This window comes from Myodes glareolus, chromosome 19 (genome assembly GCF_982192425.1).
Source record: "Myodes glareolus chromosome 19, mMyoGla1.1, whole genome shotgun sequence".
NCBI classification, from domain to species: Eukaryota; Metazoa; Chordata; class Mammalia; order Rodentia; family Cricetidae; genus Myodes; species Myodes glareolus.
The window spans coordinates 62,322,554-62,330,344 of NC_142044.1; positions in this window are offsets into that span (position 1 = coordinate 62,322,554).

The following is a 7,791-nucleotide window of genomic DNA, read 5'->3' on the forward strand; positions in this document are numbered from 1 at the left end:
TTTCTTCTGTGGTTTAGGTCTTGGTTCCAACAAGATCCATATGTGGAAGCTTCCGGTTCACAGTCTGGTGCCACGGGGAGGTTGTGGAACATTTGGGAGGTAGGGCCTGGTGGGGTCCTTAGGATACTGAAAGTACCCTTGAAGGGGGTTGTGGAGCTTCAGTCTTTTCCTCACCCTCCCTCCTTCCCTGATTTGTGGTTTTGCTCCACCACATCAGAAACAGAGAGCTGTTTGATCACAGCCTGGAATTTCCAAAATGAGACAAATAAGTTTCTCCTCTTTGAGGGAATTATCTTGAGGATTGTGTTCTAATATCAGAAGGCTGACGAGACTCTTCCGAAGAGAACATTTGATCTTAGAAATCAGAGCCAATCAGTAACTAAATGAGAACATGTTTGATTCTGCTCCAAAGATCAAGGATCAGTCAGCACTGTTACTAACTGATGTTGATAATCATGGTAGGAGGTATTTTTTAAAAAAAATAAACAAATAAAAATGGATGTCACTGTGTGCTCAGGACCTAAAGTTATATCTGGCACATACTAGCCAGACACTGAGTGAATGAACTCATATGAAATGCAGGTTCATAGACATGAAAATTGTTGTTCCTTGTTATTAAAAACGTTGCCATTTAATAGGTACCAAATTAAACATTGTAAGTTCAGCTCATGTTGCTGTACCCACTAACGACTACCTGTCTTTCGATTCATTCATTAAGGCAATGTTAATTCTTCCATCGCTTATTCACTCAACAAGCACGCTATGCATGGGCTAAGTGATGTCAGGGCTGAAGAGAGCAGTCCCAGACTCCAGCCCTGGCTAGTGGGCATTTGTCTACCTGGACATCTGCTCTGGATGGTCCCTTACTTCTTTATGATTTCAGAACATCTTATAGTTCATAAATTATTTTTTATTTGACTATGTTTAAATATCTTTTTATTTAGCCTCTCTCACACTTGCTGCAAGAATCAGATCCAGACCTGTGTGCATGCTGGGCACACAGTCAACCACTAGACACACCCCAACCCTTCACCAACATACCTAAGCCAGCTGAGGCTCAGAGGGGTGGTATGCACCCAGGGACAGCTGTGAAGGACGAGATTAGGGTTCTAACCTGGCTGCGTCGTTCCCACTCCTTATCACGCCCTCTTATTTTCCTCTTTCATCCCTCTCTATTTTCTTTTAAGCTCACCACACTGTTGAGTAAATTGTATGATTTAATTAAGAAAGGCCCAAGACACCACCTCAATTCAGTGTATGAAATTAGCGTTCTCCTTCATCAGGATGGGCACAGCTCACCCATTCCGAGCTTTCTGTTAGAAAAGAAAGAAAGCCAGACCGGTGACACCTTCAGTTAATCCCAGCATGTGGGAGGTGGAGGCAGGTGGATCTCTGAGATCAAGGCCAGCCTGGTCTGCAGAGAGAGAGAGTTCCAGGACAGCCAGGGCTGTACAGAGAAACCCTGATTCAAGGGGCAGGGCTAAGACCCAAACTGCACACTACTTACCTGGAACTTTACATTGAAAAGGCAGATTTCTGGGTGTGGTGGTGTATGTGGTGGCACATGCCTGTGGTCCTAGTTCTTAGGCAGTAGAGGCAAAAGGGTCAGGGGTTCACATCATCCTTTGACCCCTAACCCGTTCAAGGCTGGGCTTCCTAAGAGAGCCTATTTAAAAAAGGAGCGGGGAGGGCTGGGAAAATGCCTCCATGGTTAAACGCAGCTACTGCTCTTACAGAAGACCTAGGTCTGCTTCCCAGGGCCCATGTGACCACTCACAGTACCTCCAGTCCCAGAAGATCCAGTGTCCTCTTCTGGCCTCTGTGGGAACTTCACGTACATAGTACACAGACAAACATACAGGCAAAATACCCATACACATAAAGTAAAAGCAAGTAAGTTTTGTTAAAGATCAAATATTTTATTATACTAATGCCATGTCACCAAAGAAGATATTCAAAATTATAAATGCAGGCATGAAAAGATTCTCAGTGTCATTAATCAGTGTAATAGGGAAATGCAAGCTGAAACCATAACAAGATACCAACAACTTTGATAAAGGTGAGAATGTAAGTGATGGTAGTGAGAGCAGGACCATACCAGTGTTGAAGGTCACAGTGGGAATGAAATACTCAAATTGTTGGTGGGAATGGAAAATAGAATCACCACCTTGGAAAATAGGCAGCTTTGATTTTAAGTTGCTTATAATGCTATACAGCCCAGCAACCTCATATCTAAGTATTTACACAAGAGAAAGACCTGCACACGGATAGATGAATAGGTGTGCATGGGCACACATGTGAAAAACAAGTTTGGGGTCCCATGGAAAGATCACCACTCCAGCTGAAGTGTCTCAACAAGAGACAGTTTTACCCTTGGTTAAGAGGGGGTAACGGGCTGGAGAGGTAGCTCAGAGGTTACAGACACTGGTGTTCTTGCAGAGGACCTGGGTTCAGTTCCCAGCACCCACATGGTGGCTCACAACCATCTGTAACTCCAGTTCCAGGGGCTCTGACACCCTCTTCTGACCTCCATGGGTACCAGGCACACATGTGGTAGGTACACACATATAAATACAGGCAAAATACTCATACCGATTACAACAAAAGAAAAGGACAAAAGAGGGCACACAATTTGGTAGACGTTGACGAGCAAGCACTCCAGGGCAGGAAGGCATTCGGCTCTTATTCTAATGTAGGGGACAACATTTCGCCCATTGGCTGGGGTCTGACCTCACAGTCTTTTAAGATGGCTTGTTTCCAAAGAATTTGTGTAAAGGAAATGAATGCTAGTGGAAGGTCGCTCACTTAAGTCACTTAAATTCTGCAGTGTAGCAGGCAAGGCTATGTGCTAATAAAGTTTTAACAGTGTGTGGGGTTTGTATAAAGGTTTTACATCGTGGGGAGACAAAAAATAGTTGAATTCATTGTCATAAACAAATGTTTACAGTGTTTGACAGAAAAAAGACTGCCATTTAGTGTTTCTTACACATATCCACAACACGTGTGCAATACATCACAACACATACACACGCACGCACACACACACACACACACACACACGATGCAACATGTAATGCTTGAGACTGTGGTGGGGCTGTGGACAGAAGGTAGGGGAGCCCTGGAGACTGTAAGGGTTGACATGTCCTCCTGTCTCTGAAGCAGCCAGTCTTACACCCCTGTCCCTTGGGACGCTTCCAGACATTAGTCCTTCTGAGGCTCGCTCCCCTGGCCAGTTGTTATACGTGCTATACTGCCATAATAGTTCAAAGGTCACTCTGATCACTACTTGTCTAGGGGGAGATGCTTACTAACTTTTAAAAAACCATCTAGCGGTTCGGTTAGTCATTATCTAAAGCAAACAAGCTGTTATGTTGTTAGTCCTCATATACATTATATGTTCAACTTCATGACACTATGTTGTAACATCAGTCCATTATAAAGAAGCCTGTTTTGATGATACCAGAGATTTGATAGATCAGACCAGGGTGTGTGTGTGTGTGTGTGTGTGTGTGTGTGTGTGTCGTGTGTACAACTCAGTGGTGGTGGTACATACTTTTAATCCCAGCACTTGGGAGGCAGAGGCAGGTGGATCTCTGTGAGTTTGAGGCTAGCCTGGTCTACAGCATGAGTTCCAGGACAGCCAGAACTATTACACAGAGAAACCCTGTCTCAAAAAAAAAAAAAGTGCGCCTGTATAAACCTGTGTGCATATTTTGCTTTTTTATTTATTTTTTCAGTTTGTTTGAAACAAGCTCTCACCCGGTAGCCCAGGATGCCCTCAAACCCACAGGGCACCTGCATGTTGGACTCACAGGTGTGAATCACCACACCCATCTGTGTGTGTGTACATTTTAAGTTGCTGTTTGAAAGCAGCTAAAGTGTTTCAGATTTTTAGGTGAAAAATGTGGCTGAAATCCATGCATATAAGTGTGTCCTGTTGGACAGTGACGAAAGCTACCGCAAGATTAAGTGTGGATGTGCATGTGGAAGCCAGAAGGCAACCTCAGACATCACTCCTTAAGACGGCCATCTACCTTGTTTTCTGAGATGAATTATGTCATTGGCCTGCCACTCGCTGAGTAGGGTAGGCGGCTAGCCAGCGAGTCAGCAAACTAGGGAACCACTTGTCCCCAAGCATTGGGGTTGTTAGCGTGAACCACCAAGCCTGGCTGCTTACATGGGTTCTGGGGATTGGTTGGGTCCTCAAACTTGCGAGGCAGAACTTTACAGACTGAGCCATCTCCTAGCCTCAAGGACAGCATAAATGCACAAAAACAGGAAAAAAATGTATTTTTAAAAAAACCTTCTAGCTGGGAATGTGACTCAGTAGTAGAGCATTTGCAAGGCTTGCATCTTGAATGCTACACACATGCATGTGCATACACACACACAAAATAAGTGTAATAAAATAAATTCAGAGCAGAGTGTGGAGGGAAAAGAATTAAATAAAACACAATCACTCAATAACTAGTAATTTCAAGTTGAATTATTGCAATCAGAAACATATAAGATGCTATAATATAGGATATTCAGAGCATATGTGAGAAAAATAAACATGTCAAAAGCCAACAACTACAAGGGGTAGTGGTGCATATCTTCAGTTCAGCACTTGGGAGGCAGAGGCAGGCAGATCTCTGAGTTTGAGGCCAGCCTGGTCTACAGAGTGAGTTCCAGGACAGCTAGGGCTACACAGAGAAACCCTGGTCTTGAAAAACAAAAATCAAAAAAAGAAAATCAAATGAGGGCCCATATGATTGCTTGGTGAGTATAGGAACTTGTCACCCAGCCTGATGACCTGTGTTCAATCCTGGGATTCCACACATAGTAGGAGAGAACTGATTTCCACAGCTTGTCTGTGAGCATACACACTTGTAGAAGGAGAGGGCTGCTTGCTGAGTTCCTGCCACTTAGCTCCTAAATAATCACACAGAAACTGTATTATTTAAATCACTGCTTGACCCATTAGCTCTAGCTTTTTATTGGCTAACTCTTACATATTAATTTAACCCATCGCCCCTAATCTGTGCATCACCACGAGGTCGTGGCTTACCAGCAAAGTTTTGGCACAACTATCTCGGCAGCGGCTCTATGGCGTCTCTCTGACTCCACCCTTCTTTCTCCCAGCATACAGCCTAGCTTTTCCTGCCTAGTTTTGTTCTTCCCTGCCATATGGTCAAAGTAGTTCTTTATTCATTAATCAATAAAAGCAACACACAGACAGAAGGACCTCCCACACCATATACTAATATACAAATACAAATAAATTAACAAAAGAATACAAATAACACAAAGCAAACGAACAACAACAACAAAAGAATAGCTAATGATTAATTCCAGCAAATAATGAGAATTCGTATAGAAGAGTCGCATTGACCTTCTGCTTGGCTCCACTATGAGCAGCAATTGCAGTGTTGTAAGAATTGACAATTAAAATCAATAAAAAAAAAGAAAGAAAGAATTGACTATTAAATGCGCAAGAAAAATATTATAGAATTGAATTTGGCAGACAGAAATTATAAATGATGTATTAGTTATGAGAAGGGAAGGGGAATGAGCTAAATCCTTATATCTGCCCCTGTTGTTTCTGGGTTGAGGCAAGACTATAAATCAATATTCATGTACTAAATATTTCAACACTATAAGCCAACAAACTGTTGAGGAAAACACATTCTAAAATTTAGTTTCACAAAAAAAATTGACCTGGAAAGCCAGGTTCTAAATTAGAGTTCTGGGCTCTGCAGAATTCTGTGGGAGAAAACAGCAGTGCCTAGCCCTGGCCCTCCCTCTTAGCTCTATCCTGCATTGAGAACACCTCACCAGGGACCAGTGGTCCCCGGCTTGAGCCTCTTTCTGCAAACAGCTGCCCTTGGTCATTCCCCAGGCCCAGGGACGCCCACATCATTCACATGATCTTCCTGAGGAGGGATGTAAGAATCCAACAAGAAACTGGAGATGGCCCCAGGTAGGGGTTGTACCGGTCCTGTATTCGAAATATCACCTGTAAGGAATAAGTAGCTTTGGTCAGGATATCTTTTTGGATTCCCCACCTGTGGGAAAGATGAAGCTGGAAGAGGGTCATAGATATTCCAGACAAAACAAAACAAACAACACAACAGAAAAACATACCCAAACCAATCCAAAACGCACAGAAAAACCACTAAAAGACGTAAAAATGGTTGTTTCCAGGGAGAAGATAAGGCAACGGTCTGCCGTTTGTCTTGAAAGTTTTTATATATTTATTTGACCTTTAAAAACACTTGTCTTGCCGGGAGGAGTAAAGGTGGCTCATGCCTTTACTTCCGGCACTCAGGAGGCAGAAGAAAGGCAGATCTTTGAGTTCAAGGCCAGTATACAGAGCAATATCCAGGACAGTCAAGGCTACCTATGCAGAGAAACCTTGTCTTGAACCAGCCAAAGCCCTCCCCGACCCCAAATTGTCCATCTAGAGTGATGGCTCATATTGTAATTCCAGTACTTGGGAGGCAGAGGCAGAATTATGAGTTCAAGGCCAATTTAGGCTGTAGTAAATTTTAGGTCAACCTGGGCTACATAGTGAGACCCTGTCTAAAAAGAAAAAGCCCCAAACCAAGTGGCAACAACAAAATCATGGGGTTTTTTTGTGTGTGTATGTGTTTAAATGCCTCACTAAAATGAAAACAAAATAAAACCCAACAGCTCAGTTGTGCTTTGTTTGCAAACACAAGGACCTGAGCTGCCCAGAAGCCATGCGAAAAGGCTAGGCATGTAGGGTAAGCTCATAAACCCAGCACTGGGTGGCAGTGCCCTGGGGCTCACTGGCTGGTCAACCTAGCCTACTGTGAGTTCTTAGACCAGCGGTAGACAGTGCGTAGGAAACACCACACTAGGTTGTCCTCCAGCATCCGCATGCACTCACACAAATGTGCACACATGAAGTCCTGGTTCAATCTCTGGTACTGAAAAGGGAATTATTAAATGTGACTTATAAAGTTTATGGAGGTCTGATGTGATGGTGTGTGCCCATTGTTCTTCTTTTGGCCCTTTAAGGGGCAAGCCACGCCCACTCCCGGCGACCCCTGACCTCTCCCCGCCATCTTAGAACACACACTCTTATTGCTGTCCTCTTGGGGTGGCGCGCATCTCACCGTTTCCCTCTCCTTTCTCTGTCTCTGTCTCTCTCTTCCCCTTCATAACCCCCTGAATAAATATTTCAATCTCATGTCTGTCAATGTCTCCTGTCTCCCTTACCGGCTGCGAGCTGTCTCTGCCGGCTCACCGGGGACCTTGGAGCGAGCAGCTAGGGATCCGCTGGGCTTCTGCTGCTCTGTGAGCTCGCCCGCCTGCTCACATGGCCCCCACAGTCGTCTCTGCCTTGGGACTAGAGTCCGCTGCCTGCCTACAGCTGCCGCCTGGGGTACGCCATCATTTTTTAAAGTATAAAACCCATATTCTCAGCTGCTGAGGAGGCTAAGAGCACTGACTTGAGCTCAAGAGTTTGAGGCTAGCCTCATCCACATAACAAGGTCAGGTCTCAAAAAATGTAACATTTCATGGAACCTCTGAACCACTTCTACTGTGCCTCAAGTGCTCAGAAGAAGCTTGTAAGCTGTGCATCAGGTCCTCATGTGGCATCTAGATATTGCTAAACTATTAGTTGGGCACTGGGTGATGCCCAACACTGCTGCCAATAGCGAGTTCTCTTCTCCATCACGTAAAGTCAGATGCTTGACGATTACATCCAGGTCTGATAAAGGGGAGAACTGATTCCCACAGGTTACACTCCACATACATGCCCCTGTACAAACACACACA